Source organism: Syngnathoides biaculeatus, chromosome 11, assembly GCF_019802595.1.
Source record: "Syngnathoides biaculeatus isolate LvHL_M chromosome 11, ASM1980259v1, whole genome shotgun sequence".
NCBI lineage: Eukaryota > Metazoa > Chordata > Actinopteri > Syngnathiformes > Syngnathidae > Syngnathoides > Syngnathoides biaculeatus.
In genome coordinates, this window is record NC_084650.1 from 16,214,937 (window position 1) to 16,236,650 (window position 21,714).

A 21,714-nucleotide genomic window follows, 5' to 3' on the forward strand; every position below is an offset into this window, starting at 1 on the left:
CATTTGATAAAATGAAGCATTTTCAAGCTTTTCAGTTTTCATTTACAATAATGTTGTACTGTACATGGTACAAGTACAACATAACGACTCCCCCTACCCTTATTAGCCTTTTATATTGAGGTTCCGCTGTACATGTAATGGTGTTAGCCAATGAAGATACTTTTTGCCTGTATTCTATTACAGTTACAGGAAAAAAAGGACTTGTAGTACATCAATAATGTCTACACCAGTTTGGTGAATTTGGATAAAATGAGATTTTCAAGCTTTTCCATATTTATTTAAAATAACATTGTACAGGACTCCGTACAAGTACAACGTAACGACTCCCCCTACCCTTATTAGCCTTTTATGTTGAGGGTCAGCTGTACATGTAACGGTGTGAGCCAATAAAGATACTTTTTACCTGTATTCTATTGCAGTTACAGAAAGAAAGGATTTGTAGTACGTCAATAATGTCTACACCAGTGTCGTAAGATTGGATAAGCTTTTCCATATATATATATATATATATATATATATATATATAATAACGTTGTACTGTACTTGGTACAAAGTACAACGTAACGACCCGCCCACAGGTTCCGTTGTACATATAATGGGGTTAGCTAAGAAAGATACTTTTTACCTGTATTCCATTACAGTTACAGACAAAAAGGAGTTAGAATACAGGTACAAAGTACATTTATGACAAATTACAATTTCAATGTGAAAAGAGAGAGGCAAGGTATTGCTTTAAAAATTAGCGTGCATGCCAACTTTGTCTGGCGTTAGTAACCCAATAAATAGAGAATGTATAAATACCGTAATTTCCGGCCCACAAGCCGCGACTTTTTTCACTGCGGTTTATGCGGTGATGTGGCTAATTTGTGCATTTTTCTAATGGCCTCAAGGAGGGCACTTGAGCAGAAAAGGTAAAAATGAGACTGAAAATGAATACATGTGCCAAGGAAGTGACTTTTACCAGCCCTGTTAGCGCGGCGCTAGCATTAGCGCTGTGCTAGTGTGTCGCTGCTGTGCTACTCCCATGTCTCAGTGATATTTACCAGTGAGATTTAGCGTTAGCGTTAAACTCTTTGTGTACCATCTTTCTTTCTTTTCTGGTGATGCGGCTAATTTGTACATTTTTTTCGAGGGGGGCACTCGAGCGGAAATGTGCCGAGGAAGTGACTTTTACCGGCCCGGTCCTGTTAATGCTGCGCTAACGTGTTACTACCGTGTCTGTGATTATTTATTTTTTTTTACCAGTAATTTTTTTTAAACCGGCCCTGTTAGCGCGCCGCTCGCGTTAGCATTAGCGCAGCGGCGCTAGTGTTAAATTCTCTGTGTACAGTCTTTGTAAATATCTCGTGTTTGAATGTGAGTTTCAATGTGGGCACTTGCGGCTTTTACACAGCTGTGGCTTATGTATGTACCAAATGGTATTTCCTTTACAAATGTACTCGGTGAGGCTTTTAACGAGGTGCACTCTGTCGACTGGGAATTATGGGAATAATAATAAAAATGTTTTTTGGAGTTGTTAAAATTTCAACACCACAGCAAGTCAGTTTCAATACTTAAAATTCGATGTGTAGCTTCACAGTTCCCCAGATCAAAGTAATCCGCAAATCTTGAATCAAGGCAACTGGATTGTTGTTGTTTATTGAATTTGTTTCACCATAAATCGAAAAAGCTGTTCTATGTTGTCCGTTCTATATTTTTGGTTTGGAATGTCGGTGGGTTTGTTCTCTGGTGATGGTCAAAGATAGGATGTTGGTGTTATTGTCCAGTGACGTTAGCGAAACGACCGTCTCCTAACTCAGCGTAAAACCGTTGTTCAAACGTGTCAGTCGACTTCATGCTGTGAACATATTCGAATGGGGGGAAAATCACCCGGCAACTTGCAACTTCCAGCTAGCGCTGTGACACGAATCTGCTTTGGTGTTGTTGTCTGAATGGCGTCCTAATGCAGCGACACGCCATAATCACACCCCAGAGGACGTGCTCGGCGTGTCGCCCCCAAACGCGCAGAATTATCCTTTTTTTGCGACGACGCCGAAGTGTATGTGCGAGCGCACGGGAGCGGAGAAGCGATAAGGGGTTGGACCGTAAAGCCTCACCACTGAAGCGGGGGGGGGGGGGGGGCACTCTTATCCGCGTCGAGAGTCTCGCAACATAGATATGAGACATTCTCACTTCTACTTTCTCCTATAGATATACGTCGTTGATGGGATTATGCTTTCTTGCGCAGATGTTCAACATTGGCGCTGCTATTCAAGTACAATTAGGCGCTAGTAGTCGTCTCTCGGCATAGCACGGTTCACTTTGTCCGGTCTTATCGCGTCGCATCATTTTTAAAAATCGTGTTTATCTAATATTTTATCGCAGATTTTTTTCATCATATACTTTGTTTACCAAATTACTGCTGACAGGAAGTGGGAGCCAGAAGGAAAGAGTGCATAAAAGATGGAGGAGTTCGGGATCATTTCACACTAAAAAAAGAAAATTATGTGGAATGTTTATCGGGAACTGGCTTATACAACTTCAGTAAAGTTGCTAGTTAGCTAACTTAACACCATCGCTATAGTGAACTCCAATGCCTCTGCAGGTGGTTGAGGGTAACTGCAGCCACCAATGCACTTTCAATCGCTTTATTGAACCAAAAGAAGCAAAATAAAGTCAACATGCGAAATAGCCAACCGACTCGACGCTCTCATTTGCTCATGCTCATGTCATTCGGCAGGCCGGGCGTCGTCTTTAAAAGCCACACACATTTACCTGAATTTTTGGCCTCTTTTCACACGCTTTCAAACCTGCGGTTTATGCGGTGATGCGGCTAATTTGTGCATTTTTTTTTTCCCAACGGCCGCAAGGGGGCACTCGAGCGGAAAAGGTAAGAGTGAGACCGAATATATGTGCCGAGGAAGTGACTTTTACCTGTCCGGCCCTGTTAGCGCTGCGCTAGCGTGTTACTGTCGTGATTTTTACCGGTGTGTATATATATGTTTTTAACTGGCCCTGTTAGTGTTAGTGTGCCGGCGCTAGCGTTAGCGCGGCGGCGCGAGCATTAAACTCTCTGTCTACCGTCTTTCTTTGTAAATTCCTCGTGTTTCAATGTGGGCACTTGCGGCTTTTACATAGGTGCGGCGTATGTATGTACCAAATGGTATTTCCTTTACAAATGTACTGACTGAGGCTTATAATCAGGTGCCCTTTGTAGGCCGGAAAAATTAAATGTATTTGTAATTTCAATGGAGTTTAACACCGACACTCACGAGGTAACTGGGGGAATCAAATTTGGCGTGAGGAGTCAATCGGTCCTCGGGCCTCACACGTGAAGGGCAGCGGGGGTGGCCCTGTTAGCGCTGCGCTAGCGTGTCACTGCTGTGTCTCAGTGATTTTTACCAGTATGTTTTTTTTTTTTTTTTTTTTTTTTTTTTACCGGCCTTGTTAGCGTGGCAGTATGAGCGTAGTGTTAGCGCGGTGGTGCTAGCGTTAGCATGGCGGCGCTAGCGTTAAACTCTCTGTGTACCATGTTTCTTTGTAAATATCACGTGTTTCAATGTGGGTTTCAATATGGGCACTTGCAGCTTTTACACGGTTGCGGCCTATGTAGGCCGGGAATTACAGTAGTTGTTTTGGTGTAGTTACAGTAGAGGTGGGGTATTTGTGGTACGTGTAGCATTGGTGCTAGTACTGGTGGAAGTAGTTTGCTCGTAGTAGTGGTGGTGGCAGCCCACTTCCTCTCCAAACAAATCTTCCCCAGATGAGCGAAGAGACAAAACCTCCTACCGTTTTTTTTTTTTTTTTTTTCCCCTCAACCGGCCCTGTTAGTGCAGCGCTAGCGTTAGCATTAGCATGGTGGTGCTTGCGTTAAACTCTCTGTGTACCGTTTCTCTTTGTAAATGTGGGTTTCAACGTGGGCACTTTTACACTGCTGCGGCATATTCATGTACCAAATGGTATTTCCTTTACAAATGTACTGGGTGAGGCTTATAAGCAGGTACGCTCTGTAGGCAGGGAATTACAGTAGTTGTTTTAGTGTTGTTACAGTAGAGGTGGGGTATTTGTGGTACATGCAGCATTGGTGCTAGTAGTAGTGATGGCAGCCCACTTCCTCTCCCCACAAATCTTCTCCATGTGAGCGGAGAGACAAAACCTCCCTTTTTTTTTTTTTTTCAACCGGCCATTCGTTAGCATTAGCACAGCGGCGCTAGCGTTAAACTCTGTCTACCGCTACTCTTTGTAAATATCTTGTTTAAATGCTGGCACTTTTACACAGCTGTGGCATATTCATGTACCAAATGGTATTTCCTTTACAAATGTACTGGGTGAGGCTTATGAGCGGGTGCGCTATCTGTAGGCCGGGAATTCCGGTAATAATCACAGATACTACAGTGGAGAATGTGAGAATGGCCCCAAAAAATAATACCTGCACCTCACGTATATTTTAGTAAGTACATCCATCATTGCGGGGTTCTGGAGCGTACCCCTCACGATAATGAGGTATGACTGGACGCAGTACAGCACAGGTGTTAGCTTGCCATTAGAAATGTTTATAATTTTATACTTACTGACCAATCGATTCCCGCTCAGTGACGGCGTCGATATCTACCCTGCAACTGTCTGGCGCCCAGTTCAGGTTGTAGTCCGGCTTTCGCCCGTAGCTAGCTGGGATAGGCGCCAGCTTTCCCGCAACCCTCGTGAGGATAAGCGGCTTGGATAATGACGTGACGTGACTTACTGACTGCATGTTAGGGTTAGTTGACAATGAGGACGCAAGAAGCCTCCTCGCACTACTAGCAGACTGCAACACACTACAAAGGCCCTTCGAAATGAGTCGAGGCGCCGTCGCCCGTATTAATATGAAATAAAAAGATGCGCTCCAAGTAGTCAGCCTGCATCCACGTGTTTGTGTGTGTGTGTGTTTTGAAGTTGAGTGGCTACAGCGCGTCTCTGTCATTTCGTTGCACAATGCCTGTCGAGGCCGAGACGCGGTTACATTGAAGAAAAAAAAAAAAAAAAAACATTTCCTATAAGTAGGCTATCATTCTGAAAGGTGTGAAGCCATTAGCATTTGACAGCTAAAGCTTTGCAGTTTTTGTCGGCATCTCGTTCTGTTGACCGCGGCCGGCCAATTGCGACTGCAGAATTGTCACCGGGCGAGACGTTTTTGCTTCCCAGATGACACTTCCGTGCTAGTTTGCGAGGTTTTATAGCTTGATTTATGCTATCCATGGAAAGTTTCACACAGCTGAAGTCCTGCTACTAGCGCTACTGATAAAAATGACAAACTCTTAAAGCCAGTTTAGCCTCCTACAATTGACGGTGCCCACGTTGCGTCGCGTGACCTACGCATCGCCTCGCACAGCAACTCTGCCTAGCGTGCCGTGGAACTCAACCCACGTTATTGGCCTGTTTTAGTCACACGCTGTCATGACGCGCTCGCCGTTCCTTCGTGCTCCACACACCACCCTACGCCGCCAACTTCTCGATCAATTTTGCAACATAATTAAACGTATCACCTGGTCATTTAAGTGCATTTCTTCAAGCAGACACTTTTCCACGGTCATCATTGTTGTTTGTTTCTTGTTACGGAAAGTAAAGTTAACATGGCTCCCCGAAATTACCGAAAAATGCTGAGGAAACCCCACCCTGTCGCGTCCCGGCCAATACCGGGCTGCAGCGACACCTCTGGCTTGGAGAAGAACTGCAGCACATTTTCAAATCTGAGCAATAACGTCAGCGCGAGTATACTGAAGCCTTTAAGGGCAGCTCGGCTTTTGAGCAAACCTTAACCACACAGTGTTCGACGTACCTGTAAATTCTATTTTTTTCCACCATGTACCTTACAATAAAATATTTAGTGATTTTGCATTAATTAACTGCAGTTTCTAGTGTTCCATGGGATTTCTGTTGACATCACTGTTCTTTTGGTAAAGAAGTGAAGAAACGGGTCCAAGCGGGTTGGTACAACTGGCGGAAGGTGTCTGGTGTTCTATCTGACGGAAGAGTCTCCGCTAGGATGAAGGGCAAAGTTTATAAAACAGTGGCGAGCCCGGCCATGATGTACGGATTAGAGACGGTGGCACTGAAGGGACGACAGGAAGCAGAACTGGAGGTGGCAGAAATGCAGATGTTGAGGTTCTCGCTTGGATAGGATTAGAAATGAGCTCATTAGAGGCACAGCAAAAGTTGGATGTTTTGGAGACAAGGTTCGAGAGTGCAGACTTCGATGGTTTTTGGACATGTCCAGAAGCGAGAGAGTGAGTACATTGGTGTGAGAATGGTAAGGCTGGAGCTACCAAGGAAGAGACGGTGAGGGAGACCAAAGAAAAGGTTGATGGATGTGGTCAGGGAGGACATGAAGACTTGTGAGTGTTAGAGAGGAAGATGCACGAGATAGGCTTCGATGGAAAAAGATGACACGCTGTGGCGACCCCTAACGGGACAAGCCGAAAGGAAAAGAAGAAGAAGAAGCAGCAGCAGAATTGTGACGCCGAGGGCTCCCAGCCTGCATTGCGCAATAGAATGCTGAACCGTTGCTCTCGTTTAAACATTCATGTTCATGAACATAATGAACAGAAGGATGTTTATGTTACCCATATTTCATAAAACAGTTAAGTATTGACCTGGAACGCGGCATCAACTAAACATCCATTTAGCGAATGCTTTAGAAATTATTTAAACTTTACCCTGATTGACCCTGATTAACTTCAGCTTCATCTTCTTCTCATTATTATTTTACTATGTGGATTACTTCTAGTAGTTTATTAGTTATCGTGAATGACAGGCGGGAGGACCACATGTGTTATATTTTTGACTTTGTGGATTATTTCCATCCCTCGCTACTATAACCTAACAAGCACGGCGACCCCTTTTGTAGCGAGCGGAGGTAGCCCGATGACTCGTTACGCAAGAGACGCGCGCCTCTGCGGAATTAGTCCGGCTGGGCCTTTTTGTAATCCCGCGCGTTGATTCTTTTTACAAATCCTGCATTTAATTAGCTTTCACCCCATTGAGTCACTCGCAGGCACCGGTCTAATTCCCACGTTATTAGGAGCCTGGGGTGCGTACCCCCCGCCGCCTCCGTGTGCTACATCGCCTTGCGCGCAACGGTCCGAGGAGTTCTTCTCCGACCTCGTGTCCCTTTTGTGTCATGTTGGCTCTCTTCGTGGACCACTGGGCTAATTGGATCTTCTTGTGGCGCTCTTGTAGGCGTGGACCAAATGAAGTTACAAAAATCGATTGTTCAGTGAAGACCAGCTAAAAATGAACATTATTTTAATACATTCTTTTGGTATCACTGTGGATTTTTTTTTTTTTTTTTTTTTTTTTGACCGTGGGCCACTCATAGTTCTTGTGTTGGTGGTCAAGGAAGTATGTTAAAGCGTATCTCGACTACGCGATTACGATCTTTGTATGTGGCGAAGGAGCTAAATTTAGCCTGGGTTGTTGTTGGGAGTGTTTTTGCTGTTTTTGCTCTGCTGAATGGCGGTTAAGAAGGTCAAGACAATGCATGATGGACAATTGTCGTTTTTGTGGATTAAAGGTCTAATCCAGAGGAAAAGTATTTTTTTGGTTGATCATACAAATATAGCTAAAATTTCATAAGAAACAAAATAAATTAGCATCAAAGTCAGTCTCGAGATTTTGTTCGAAGTGTCACTTAGATTCGGCAAGTTCCGTAACTCCCTGGAATGTGACGTCACATCAAGACAAAATTTAGCCAAAGAGTGAAAAAGCTAGCAAAGATGGTGAGGACGTGTGTTGCAATCGGCCGTTCTGCGTCAAATGCTAATGGAGTTAGCTTCCATGAATGGCCGAAAGATGAACGGATAGGCAGGTTGGGGACCAGGTTTGTGAAGACAAAGTGGGCTCACTGGACTGACAAATCAAAGTGGACAGTATTATGTTCCAAGCGTTTCACGGAGGACTGCTTTGAAAACCCGGTACAGCACAGCGTTCGCTTGGCTTCGCTAGCAAGTACGTACGTATGTGTTCAATTGTTTAGTATTGACAAGTATCTACCTCGTTTCAAATGATCTATATGTCAGCTAATATCGGTATCCATGTGATGTTTAGGAGGATTTTATCAAGTTAGTGTACTGTTGACGCTGAGGTCTTCCTGAAATTTGACTACGGCGGTGTGCGCTCTCAAGCGTAAGGTGCATTATTTAAAATACGTGCTAAATCTTTAAACGCATAACAATACCGAAGGTTTCGATTTTTTTTTTCTTTTTTTCCCACACCGTCTCTGTCGCTAGTACAACAACAAACGAATCACTGTTGTGCGCAAGCAGCGTCAGACGTTTCCTCGAGATCCCTCTCGCAGCGTGTATGATTGTCTTTGTAGGAAGCCGTTTTCTTTACTGGGGTTGTCTTGGTGTGACGTCACACGGCAGAAGAGCCTCGGTTTGAAACAGACATCGGAGGTATTCGGATTACAAAGAAAATGTGCACTTTGGCGCTAAATTATTTCATTTCTGTTGTGTTGAGAATGTTTTAAATATTTTTAATGAAATTTTAGCGACATTTGGATGATAGACAAATAAAATACAATTCCTCTAGATTAGACCTTTCTTCTTCTTTTCCTTTCGGCTTGTCCTGTTAGGGGTCACCACAGCCTATCTCGTGCATCCTCCTCTCTAACACCGACTGTCCTCATGTCCTCCCTCACCACATCCATCAACCTTTTCTTTGGTCTCCCTCTCCCTCTCTTCCCTGGTAGCTCCATCCTTACCATTCTCCTAACAATTTCCTCACTCTCTCGCCTCTGGACATGTCAAAACCATCGAAGTCTGCTCTCTCAAACCTTGTCTCCAAAACGTCCAACTTTCTGTCCCTCTAAGGAGCTCATTTCTAATCCTATCCAAGCGAGAACCTCAACATCTTTGTTTCTGGTTCCTCAAGTTCTGCTTCCTGTTCTTTCTTCAGTGCCAGTCTCTAATCCGTACATCATGGCCGGCCTCACCACTGTTTTATAAACTTTGCCCTTCATCCTCGCAGAGACTCTTTTGTCACATAGAACACCAGACACCTTCCGCCAACTATTCCACCCTTCTCTAACACTCACAAGTCTTCATGTCCTCCCTCACCACATCCATCAACCTTTTCTTTGGTCTCCCTCTCCCTCTCTTCCCTGGTAGCTCCATCCTTACCATTCTCCTACCAATTTCCTCACTCTCTCGCCTCTGGACATGTCAAAACCATCGAAGTCTGCTCTCTCAAACCTTGTCTCCAAAACGTCCAACTTTCTGTCCCTCTAAGGAGCTCATTTCTAATCCTATCCAAGCGAGAACCTCAACATCTTTGTTTCTGGTTCCTCAAGTTCTGCTTCCTGTTCTTTCTTCAGTGCCAGTCTCTAATCCGTACATCATGGCCGGCCTCACCACTGTTTTATAAACTTTGCCCTTCATCCTCGCAGAGACTCTTTTGTCACATAGAACACCAGACACCTTCCGCCAACTATTCCACCCTTCTCTAACACTCACAAGTCTTCATGTCCTCCCTCACCACATCCATCAACCTTTTCTTTGGTCTCCCTCTCCCTCTCTTCCCTGGTAGCTCCATCCTTACCATTCTCCTACCAATTTCCTCACTCTCTCGCCTCTGGACATGTCAAAACCATCGAAGTCTGCTCTCTCAAACTTGTCTCCAAAACGTCCAACTTTCTGTCCCTCTAAGGAGCTCATTTCTAATCCTATCCAAGCGAGAACCTCAACATCTTTGTTTCTGGTTCCTCAAGTTCTGCTTCCTGTTCTTTCTTCAGTGCCAGTCTCTAATCCGTACATCATGGCCGGCCTCACCACTGTTTTATAAACTTTGCCCTTCATCCTCGCAGAGACTCTTTTGTCACATAGAACACCAGACACCTTCCGCCAACTATTCCACCCTTCTCTAACACTCACAAGTCTTCATGTCCTCCCTCACCACATCCATCAACCTTTTTTTGGTCTCCCGCTCTTCCCTGGTAGCTCCATCCTTACCATTCTCCTACCAATTTCCTCACTCTCTCGCCTCTGGACATGTCAAAACCATCGAAGTCTGCTCTCTCGAACCTTGTCTCCAAAACATCCAACTTTGGCTGTGCCTCTAATGAGCTCATTTCTAATCCTATCCGAGCGAGAACCTCAACATCTTCATTTCTGCCATCTCCAGTTCTGCTTCCTGTCGTCCCTTCAGTGCCACCGTCTCTAATCCGTACATCATGGCCGGCCTCGCCACTGTTTTATAAACTTTGCCCTTCATCCTCACGGAGACGCTTCTGTCACAAAGAACACCAGAGACCTTCGGCCAACTGTTCCACCCCATCTTGGACCCGTTTCTTCGCTTCTTTACCACAAGAACTGTCCCTCTAATGACCTCATTTCTAATCCTATCACACATGTGGCACCGTCTCTAATCTGTACATCATGGCCGCCCTAGCGTATACTCTTCTGTCACATAGAACACCAGACACCTTCCGCCGACTCTTCCACCCCGCTTGTACCCATTCACTTCCTTACTGCACTCGCCATTGCTCTGTATCGCTGACCCCCAACTATTTGAAGTCGCGCACCCTCGCCATCTCTTCTTCCTAGAGCTTTGCTCTTCCTCCTCTGCCCCTCACATTCATGCTCCTATATTCTGGATTAGACCTTTAATACATAATTTCAATATTTTCCAATTGTGTGCGACGGATAAAACCTAAAACATGCTTTCATGTTTTTTCAATATCGCAGATTTTGACAAACTAGCATCGGGTCTGGAACGCAAACAGTTCACCGAAGGTAAAACGCTGACAAGTGAAGTGCCAACATGCCGGGGAAAACCCGTCATTCCCTCTCGAAGCTTGCATCTGCCGCAGTTTCATTTAAGAGATAAGCGGTACATTTGCTACTTCAATCAAGATACAGTAGCGTCCACTCGATTTGCTCTCGTCGCGCCGGACCGCTGGCCCGTGACGTTCTCCGAAGTTGAACACATAAAAGCGATTGAAGTGCGTGTGAGCACTCGAGACTTGCCGGTTGTTTTTCAGTCCTTTTTAATTAAACGTTTCGGTCTGCCTGCGGGAGTCGGTCTGCGTTACGGCGGGTGAGAAACCCTACCTGCTCCTCAAAAGGGCAATTTGACTTTCATCTGATCGTACACGAGCACCCTTTATGGTTATGAAAAGGAGATAACCTTTAAAACACGTGCCTAATAAAATTTTTTTTTTTATTTTTAAAAAGCCCGTGGGGCTTGTGTTTCGGGCTTTGAGGTGACAACTGGACGTCGCTGCATCGTTAGATTGCTGTGACGGCTGATAAAATCCTCGTGTGGCTTTTTTTTTTTTTTTTTTGTCATGTGATTCATTTTTGTTTGATTAGTGCGGAACAAAACAAGCACAAGGACGAATATGCATGGAAAGAAGGAACTAGTAGGAAACAAATTGAATCTGACCCTTTCCAGGATTAATATTGACGCTTATTCAAAACATTTGTACATGGCATGACAACTTTTTTTAAAAAAAAAAAAATCATATCATAAATACTATTTTTCATGCATATATTATTTAAAATATCTGTGGGGACTAAATTCAAATATCACTTCTTCTTTTCCTTTCGGCTTGTCCCATTAGGGGTCGCCACATTGTCATCTTTTTCCATCGAATTCAAATATAAAAAAAAAAAAATATTGGACAACTAACAGAATAATGAAAATAATTTAAGAAAATGGAAAATACTGCTATGTATTTAAATTTTAACAGAAAACAGTCCTATTAAATGATTAGTATTTTATTTTATTTTTTTCATTTTTATTTTGAACATGATCATGATTGCTAATATTTAAGAAAACAAAACTGTATTTCATATTTTAGTCAATTGGATTGTAGTATGATATGAATTATTTTTAAAAAGCTTTAATGAATAATTGTAACAACAATAAATCTCTTTTACCTCAGAAAAACATAAAAGTAACAATAAAACCGCTAACAGCAAACACTTTTATTAACAAAGCATTTACTGAATGAAAAGATCTTTATTCATTAATTAAAAATTTATATCAACAATTTATCATTAAAATAATTTGTAACATGTTCTCGTCATAATATAATGGTATTAATAATGTAATTACCATAAAATAGTAATGTCTAGTTATTATAGATATAAATTATGGCATGGTGGCAGAGCTGTAGAGCATTGGCCTCACAGCTCTGAGGACCCGGGTTTGATCGCGGCCCCGCACGTGTGGAGTTTGCATGTTCTCCTCATGCCTGTGTGGGTTTTCTCCGGGCACTCCGGTTTCCTCCCACAACTCCAAAAACATGCGACATTAATTGGGGACACTAAATTGCCCCGAGGTGTGATTGTGAGTGCGGCTGTTTATCTTGATGTGCCCCGCGATTGGCTGGCAACCAGTTCCGGGTGTACCCCCCCTCCTGCCCGTTGACAGCTGGGATTGCCTCCAGCACTCCCCACGACCCTCGTGAGGATAAGCGGCTGAGAAAATGGATGAATGGAAGTTTAAAGATTATTAGTCATCTCACGCAACTCCAGTCTGTTTTTTTTTTTTTTAAAGCCAAACGAAAGTTGCGTTAAGCGTTCCAACTGCTAGCCGCGATAAAACGTCTTCAAAGTGACTCAGGCGAGATGTTTCAGATGAAAAAAGTTCGTGAGCGTGCGATGTGCTCAAACCGACGCCGGCTCTCCTCGCGGAGAACCCCCCCCCCCCCCCCCCCTTCCGAATCTTCGGCGAGCCCGGGCGACTCGGCGCAGTTGTTGAATCAAGTGGAAATGAGGCGGCTTAATTAATAGGCAAGCCCAAGACCGTCTGCAAATATTTCTCTTCGGCGTCAGCGGGATGAAGGGCCGCCGTGATGGATGGACTTTGGCCGAAAGGGTTCGCTGCTGCCGGAATGTTCCGCAACCTTTGCTGCCTAATTGGAGAGAGCACAGAAGTCTGCTCGCTGCGGTTTTCGTGCACCGCTCATGGGGGACGTCGTGGTTAATATAGAAATCAAGGATCAACATTGATATCCGTTTTTTTTTTTAACGCCAAAAATGTCTTGAATGAGGGAAACGGGTGAATCTGCGGGTGTCGAGCAATGAGTGTGTGCGCGCATGGGTGCGGGGCTGGGGGTAAAAAAAAAAAATACATAATATAATAAGATACGTTGCATATTTTCAGCAACTGTGGAATTTTCCGTAACGCAAATCAAATCAAAGCAAAACAATCGGCCGAGCGGCGGCTCAGATCTCGAAGAACTCATAAGTACGGTCACTCGTTCAGTGAAGAAAATAAGTATTTGAACGCCCCGCTATATCGCAAGTTACAAATCGCGGAGGGGTCTGAAATTTTCATCGTAGGTGCATGTCCACTGTGACGGAGATCATCTCAAACGAAAAATCCAGAAATCACACTTTTTTTTTTTACAATTTATTTGTGTGATGCAGCTGCAAATAAGTATTTGAACACCTGAGAAAACCAATGTTAATATTTGGTACAGTAGCAGTTTGTCACGACTCATCGAGACGGAGGAGGACCCAAATGCAGGACTCCGGAGACGCAGAGGCAAGTTGGGAAAAGTGTTTATTCGTTCCAAGGTCGGGGATGAGGTAGACAGTCAAGTGCGGCAGCGGTAGTCAGGACGTCGGGCGTAGAGAGCAGGTCCGCGGGCCTATTTGTATGATACAGCTGCGAATAAGTATTTGAACAGCGGACATGCGCCTACAATGAAAATTTCAGACCCCCTCCATGATTTCCATGCTGGAGAACTTGCGATACAGCAGGTTGTACAAATACTTATTTTCTGTGCACTTGAGTGACGAGAAACAATCCACAGTCGAAATAAGGCCACAAAACATTTGCTCACATCAGTAAATTATGGCCTGCGTCCTATAGTTTTGGTGGCTCCATCGTTTACCGCGATACAAAACACATTAGAAATACTGTAAAATGAATGGATCCATTTTTTTCCTTTTTTTGTCTCAACGCCTCATTCTTTTAATTCAATTTGAATCGGTCTCCATCTCCGACAGGCGCCACCTTATCGCGTCCCCTCAGTTCGCCGGGACCGCCACGTGGGAAATGGAAAATCACATCTGCGTAATTTCTCCCGGCCTCCAAACAATATTAAGGTGTTAGATTAATTGAATATTAACGGCGGGTGTTTTTGTAATCTGCTCGCGGAGTGATCTAGTGGCTGCGTGCCTCAGCGGTACATCAATCTGAACGCGTCGCGCTCGCGCTCAACGGGGTGCGTCTTCGCCCTATTTATAAACAATAAGTGGCCTTGATTTCCTTTAAGTGCTCCACGTCATGAAGATGCATAAAAACGTCGCAGGAATTAGATTGCTCGTTAGTTCATTGAAGCCGTCGCATTAGCCTCCGGGGAGGTGGGGGGACGAGGACGTCGCCGGGTGTCATGAGCAAGGCTCGGCAGCTGCCAAGAGGGGCGTTGCCAGGCCACTGCTCCGGTTGGTGGCTCCTGTCACCGCTCACAGCTGCTTCACGTCGGGACTGCATTTAAAGGGCCACTGTCATGAAATGCATCATTTTTACTTTGTTATTAGTGAAAAAGTGGCAGCCGGAATGGACCCGTGCGTTTTTTTTAAGGCTGCCGTGACGGCTCGCCGGCGAAGGCTGCTGCGTCGGGCTTGCGGACGGCAGCTATGAACAACGCTGCCGGCAATGGCATACTCAGCCGTGTGCTACGACAACGCCTTAAAGCGGCCCGGCGCCGTGATAAGCCACCTCGGTGGCGAAAATGAGCCACCTCAGCCGACAAGGCCAGCGGCCGGCTCGGCCTTGTCAACAAGGCGTGCGGAAGTGGATCGGGCGGGGAGGCGGTTTGGCCGTCATCGCATATCATCGGAATATGGCTCGAAACAATGGGGTAATATTGCCCCGCGAACGTCACTCGGTTGTGTGATGTTCTCTTCTTCGAAAAGAGCTTCAGTGTCAGAAGGGGCGTGTTCGTCTCCCATAGTAGGGTCCACAGCGTGTTTTCATTGGCGAATTTCCGGGTGACGTCACGGACAGGACATACAGCCAACATGGCGACCACTTGCATGTCGAATGACACTTCCGCAACTTTGCGCATGGATGACGCGCTCTCCGCTCATATTTATTTTTTCGTGTAGACATTGAAGTGTATATTGTTATATGTATTTTTCATTTCACTGTCTATTTTAGAATTTTTATTGGGATGGCACTTGACCTTTAAGTTGGAGTTTTTGTCACTGGCATTTGCCAGTTCATTGCCTTGCGTTAGCGAGTTGCGTTCACTGCCTGTGGGAATCTCCGCTTTGACGCGCAGGTTAGAGTAACCCTCGTCACAATGATTCTGTGTCCTCTAGTTTGATCTTGAGTTTTTTAGTTTTCCCCAGATTCATTGGACCTTGCTGTATGTCTTTTGGATCCCGCCTAGCCTAGCGTTTCTGTACCTCTTTCTTGTCGGACTGCTACACCGTGTATGACCCAGTTTCCGGAATAAACTACCTTGAACATTATGCCTCTGCCTCGAAGTCCTGCATTTGGGTCCGACCCCGTACTGGGGAAATAATTGAACGTTATGGCATCAAGATGGGGTGTCGCTTCCCTCCACGATTGCCTTCTAATCGGGACATTTCATTGACCCACAACTTCCCACCCGCCCGTTACGTCTGGCTAGCCGATGTCGTCACGAGAGAGCGAGAACACCCGTACCTACTGTCTAATTCACGCAATGGCTCCTCTTGCCAGTCATTCCCAATTGCAAGTGTCTCGACTCACGGTCCACCGCATTGCGAAAGACACGAGATGTCTATACATCAACTCATTAATTTTGTCATTTCCAGACGACACGAGTGTCTCGTCAGCGGCGAGGAGGCAAAATAATCCAAATGGCGCCCGAGCCGCGCGACAATACCGCCCGTCGCGGGAAGTGTTGACGATATTCTAATGAGCCGTGACAGTCAAAGGAAGTTGCTTGAAATTCAAAGTTATTGCTTTGTATTGATGTTGGATCGCAGAGGCAGCAAAAAGCAGAAAACAATCGCCGCGAATCTGTCGGAAGAATTATTCGTCGCGTGGGCAGATGATTAAATGAGGCGAGTGATGCATCTTTTAATGCGGGTTTCAACGGAGTCCGCCGGTTGGATGCTACGCTCGCTGATTTTTCTCACGCGGCCTTGGAAAACCTAAACCTTAAACCTTGCTGTAGCGTGTACCTGACTTTGAATTTTTAGCCCCGCTTGAAATCCTCATTTCAAACCCTAACTTGAAGTTGTAATCGTGGGTCGAAACCCTACTTTGCCATTGTTTGAAACTCTCACCGAAGACTGAAATCTTAATTTAAAACCCTGACCCTTGCTGAGACCGGCGGAAACGCGCAGTCGTCATTCCGCCTCGGTGATCTTGACAATCCCAATCCCACGTCTTCCCCTCTCGCGAGGGAGACGCGCACGCATGCCGGGCGACAAAAAGCCTCGGCTTCTGCCGCGAAAGCCTCGGCCGGATCGACGCCGCGTCCGCGGCGACGGCAAAGTGGCCGCACGTCTCAATCAAAGTCGCCGGGGAATCGGCCTTGGCGAGGGTTTGTTTGGTGTCAGCACTTCTTACAAACGCGTTGGCTTGAACTGAACGAGGCACGCGCGCACACACTTGAACACGGGTTTGCGGCCTGTAAATCCTCCGGAGTGCCACCGAATATTTTGGAATTTCACTTCGTTGTTCCCTAGATTGTCGGGAATCCAGATTGTAGATTCTGGTTTCGAATCTTGGCTCCAGTTTTTGTTGTCTACTGGTCATCCTGCATTGAAAGCATGTTCCTTGTTTTAAAATTTAAGCTAACCCTCACTCTCAAACTCCATTTTGAAACTCTAACTCTAAACCTACTCTAAAACCGTAATGCAAACTTGAACGCCCGACCCCTCGTTTGAAACAAATTTGAAAAGAAGAAATTAGTACTTGGAACCGTAAACTTGAAAGCCAAATTTGAAACTCAAACTGTATAAAACCCTAATCCTGACACAAAATCTGAACCCTGATCCTAAATTGAAAGCTGAACCCATCTTCGCAACCCTGTTTTGAAACCGGAACCCAGGCACGAAAGACTATTTTGAAAATCCAACCCTGGTTTGCGAGCCTAATTCGATGCTATCAACATATTTTGAAACCCTAATTGCAAACCCTAAACCTGCATTGAAACCCAAATTCAAAATCCTAACTCTGTTTTGAAACCTTACTGTGAAACTGTAATCCTAAATTAAAAGCCAGACCATGTCTTTAAAGCCTACTTTGAAACCGTAACCCTGTCTTGAAACTCTAATTTGATCCCCTAACTTGATTGAAGTACCAGCTCTGCTTTGAATCTTGAACTGGGAACCTTACCCCTTGATGGAAACCCTAATTTCAGACCCCAAACCTCTACTGGAACCCTAATCTGACATCTAAACCCTCATTTGAAATGCTAACCCTGTCTTGCAACCCAAACCGGAAACCGTAACCCTGCGTTAAATCTTGCCTTTCGAACCCCGTCTAGGAACATGAATTTCATCCCTCAATCCTCCGTTGAAGTCCAAATTTGAAACGCGAACCTTAATTTCAAGGCCGAACCCTGTCTTGAAGGCCTCCGTTATTCCGTCCGCTCGGGGCCCAAACTCTCCAGTGTGATCCTGGACAGCAACCCTTAAACACCCAATCAAGCGTTGATGTCTTGTGTGGGCTCCGGTGATTCACAGAGGGGACGTCTGTCCATTGATAATGTAGCGCTCACTCCGCAGACCTTTTAATGCGTGTGGGAGGTTATTTAATCTTCCATAAAAAAAAAAAAAAGAAATAAAAAGAGGAAAGAGGACGGCGTTGGTAGTGGGAGGACTGAGTCAGCCCGGAACAGCTCGTACCGGTTCGATTTTTTTTTTTTTTTACGATGACAAGCGTTCTGTCAATGCGGCGGATGTCTTCCGTTAAAAAAACGGCAAAAACCAGGAGAGGCCATAAACGCAAAATGTAGATGCATTCATCGGCAATGTCCGGGAATATCATATTGCCGTGGGTGATCTACTCCCCGTATGCCTTGTGACGGTACTCGGGAGGAAACGAGTCGATTGACCTCTGATGTGATTTCTACTCTTGGACTTTGAAACCCTTGCCTTGGGAGGGGGGGGGTTAAATCTTATAATTTTTTCGCTGCTGGTCGGCACGGAAGCGATCTTGTTGAACGGAACGTTTCTAAAAGCTGGATTCGAGACGGCCGCGCGGTGTCGAGATGCTAACACCGGCGAGCCGACAGGTGACGCGAGGGTGGATCGCGTTCGTCTCCCCCCCCCCGACTTCACCGAGTCGCAGCGAGCGATTCTTTTCACGCTTCGCTTGCGAATATGATTCCGGAAAGTTCACAAACAAAAAATATGTTTCACGTTATCGCCGTCGAGGCTAAAACGGCCCCAAAGATGCGACACTGATGGTGAACAATCACGTAAATTTATCCGACTTTTACTTGAATTTCCATCATTTACCCACATCCATATGTGCTACCTTTATCAATCGTTTCATTCATAAACCGTAAATCCATACATTAATCCCTCCGCCATGCATTCACGCTTTCATTTTTCATGAATTCAACAAAATACCCACCCGTGCATCCACCCATAAGTCGATCATTCCATCCCCTCCGCCGTCCCTCCATCCAGCCGCCATTCCGTTAATTCATGCAACCCAAAATGGATGCTTAAATCCGTCCGTTCAGGCATACATGGATGCGTTCTTTAAAAGCCCGACCGCTGCGCCATGCTTTTTCTTTTTCTTTTTCTTTCTTTCCAGCAATTCCCATTGCACTCATCCCTTCCATCAGGTCAGGATGGCAGCGCGACTACTCCTCGCCGCAATAGAGCATATCTCATCCCGGCGATTTCATTACCGCCGCGGCCGTCACACATTTGTCTAAAAGTGACTTTTTGCGCAGGGTTTTTCACTCGACAAAGCAGATTGCTGCGGCAGACTAAGTGCAGAGTTGTCACCCTGCTTGGAAAATGAGGCCCGGGGAGAAAAAACAACCCCCCCGACCGACGCTGCCCTTCACGCGTGAGGCCCGAGGACCGATTGACTCCTCACGCCAAATTTGATTCCCCCAGTTGCCCCGCGAGTGTCGGTGTTAAACTCCGTTGAAATGACAAATCAATGTAATTTTTCCGGCCTACAAAGCGCACCTGATTTATAAGCTTCACCCAGTACATTTGTAAAGGAAATACCATTTGGTACATACATACGCCGCAGCTGTGTAAAGGCTGCAAGTGCCCACATTGAAACACAAAATATTTACAAAGATGGTGCGCACACTAGCGCCGCCACGCTAACACTAGCACCGCTGTGCTAATGCTAACGCTAGCACACCGCACTAACGCTAAACAAGGTCGGTTTAAAAAAAAAAAAAAAAAAAGATACTGGTAAAAATCACGGCAGTAACACGCTAGCGCAGCGCTAATAGGACCGGACCTGTAGAATTCACTTCCTCGGCACATATATTCCACCGGTCTCACTCTTAGCTTTTCCGCTCGAGTGTCCCCTTGCGGCCGTTAGAAAAAAAAATGCACAAAATAGCGCTAACAGGGCCGGACCTGTAAAAGTCACTTCCTCGGCACATATATTCCACCGGTCTCACTCTTAGCTTTTCCGCTCGAGTGTCCCCTTGCGGCCGTTAGAAAAAAAAATGCACAAAATAGCGCTAACAGGGCCGGACCTGTAAAAGTCACTTCCTCGGCACATATATTCCACCGGTCTCACTCTTAGCTTTTCCGCTCGAGTGTCCCCTTGCGGCCGTTAGAAAAAAAAATGCACAAAATAGCGCTAACAGGGCCGGACCTGTAAAAGTCACTTCCTCGGCACATATATTCCACCGGTCTCACTCTTAGCTTTTCCGCTCGAGTGTCCCCTTGCGGCCGTTAGAAAAAAAAATGCACAAAATAGCGCTAACAGGGCCGGACCTGTAAAAGTCACTTCCTCGGCACATATATTCCACCGGTCTCACTCTTAGCTTTTCCGCTCGAGTGTCCCCTTGCGGCCGTTAGAAAAAAAAATGCACAAAATAGCGCTAACAGGGCCGGACCTGTAAAAGTCACTTCCTCGGCACATATATTCCACCGGTCTCACTCTTAGCTTTTCCGCTCGAGTGTCCCCTTGCGGCCGTTAGAAAAAAAAATGCACAAAATAGCGCTAACGGGGCCGGACCTGTAAAAGTCACTTCCTCGACACAAATATTCCACCGGTCTCACTCTTACCTTTTCCGCTCGAGTGTCACCTTGCGGCTGTTAGAAAAAATATGCACAAACACTTGAGGGCGGGTCTGTCCTTTAGGTCACTTGCTGCTTCTTCTCCAAAACGAATCCCTCGAGAGGATTTTCATGGTGGGAGTTAGAAAAAAGGCGGATACCTCAAAATCATGTTTTGTGGTGGGGGGGCATGGGTGCATGTCGGCTGCCGTTTTTTTCCATTAATAACATCCTGAAACTCATCCATTTCATGACCTTGACCTTTGCACCCGTGCAATCCATTTTTCACGACGAACCGGGTCTCTTGGAAACTAGTGAAGGGTAAAGCCGTCCTCCCGAGTCCACTTGAGGGCGGTCCTGCCCCGTACGTCACTTCCTGCTTCTTCTCGAAAACAAATCCCTCAAGAGGATTTTCATGGCGAGTTACAAAAAGCTGTATACGTCAAAATCATTTTTTGTGGTGGGGGGAAAAAAACACGTGGGTCCACGCAATGTCCAGCAATGTAACGATACGGCATTTTGGCTAACACGTAGGAACAACGAGCTACATTCCCAGAGGTAAAACTAATGGAAACAAACGAGTCCACTTCAGGGCGGGTCTGTCCTTTACATCACTTCCTGCTTCTTCTCAAAAACAAATCCCTCGAGAGGATTTTCATGGCGGGAGTTACAAAAAGCCGTATACGTCAAAATCATTTTTTGTGGTGGGGGGGAAAAAAAAAAAAAACGCACGGGTGCATGTCGGCTGCCGTTTTTTTGTTTTTTTTCATTAATAACATACTACGAATCACGCATTTCATGACAGTGGCCCTTTAAGCAGGAAAAGATTGTGCTGACAGCCGCCGACAGGTAGGCAACCTTCCTTCCTTTTTCCCTCGGTGGGAGGCCAGAGAGTGAGTGTAGTTAACTAGAAAGCGTATTATCTCTTTCATGCCCCTCTCTCACGCACGCACAAAAGTCAGCTTTGAGGACGTGCAACAGTGGGCTCAGTCCTTGAACCGATCTCTCGCGCACAAACGCACGCGTGCGGCAGTTAGCGGCGAGAAATTAGAGAATCCCGTCAGGGTGAGGAAATGTAAATTCAAAGGCGCGCATCAGCATTCAGGCCCGTGTGCGGCGTTAAAAGCCGACACATCCGTGTAGATAATTGCTTTGCGTTCCACTTCCTCTCCTTTAAAAGCAAGCAAGGAAGAAAAAGTGCTCGTTCTCCTTAAATTTCTTTATCTGGAGGTGGCCGGATAGTTAAAAGCATGCTGAGGCTTCTCTGCGGCACTCAAAAGTGTGCACCCCCCCCCCCCCCCCCGTCGAAAAGGCCCACTCAAAAGTAATTGGACATGGGGGAGGGGTTGGGGGGGGTTCATGTAGTCACGTTATCGCACACGCGCCATGTGGCAAATTCAGTCCGACTCGTCGTTCATCCGAAAAAGAAATCATCTAACAACCGTTTAGCCATACATTCATCTAAAACTATTCATTCATCCATCAAACAAAAAAAATAAAAGCCACACGTCCATCATTTCATCCA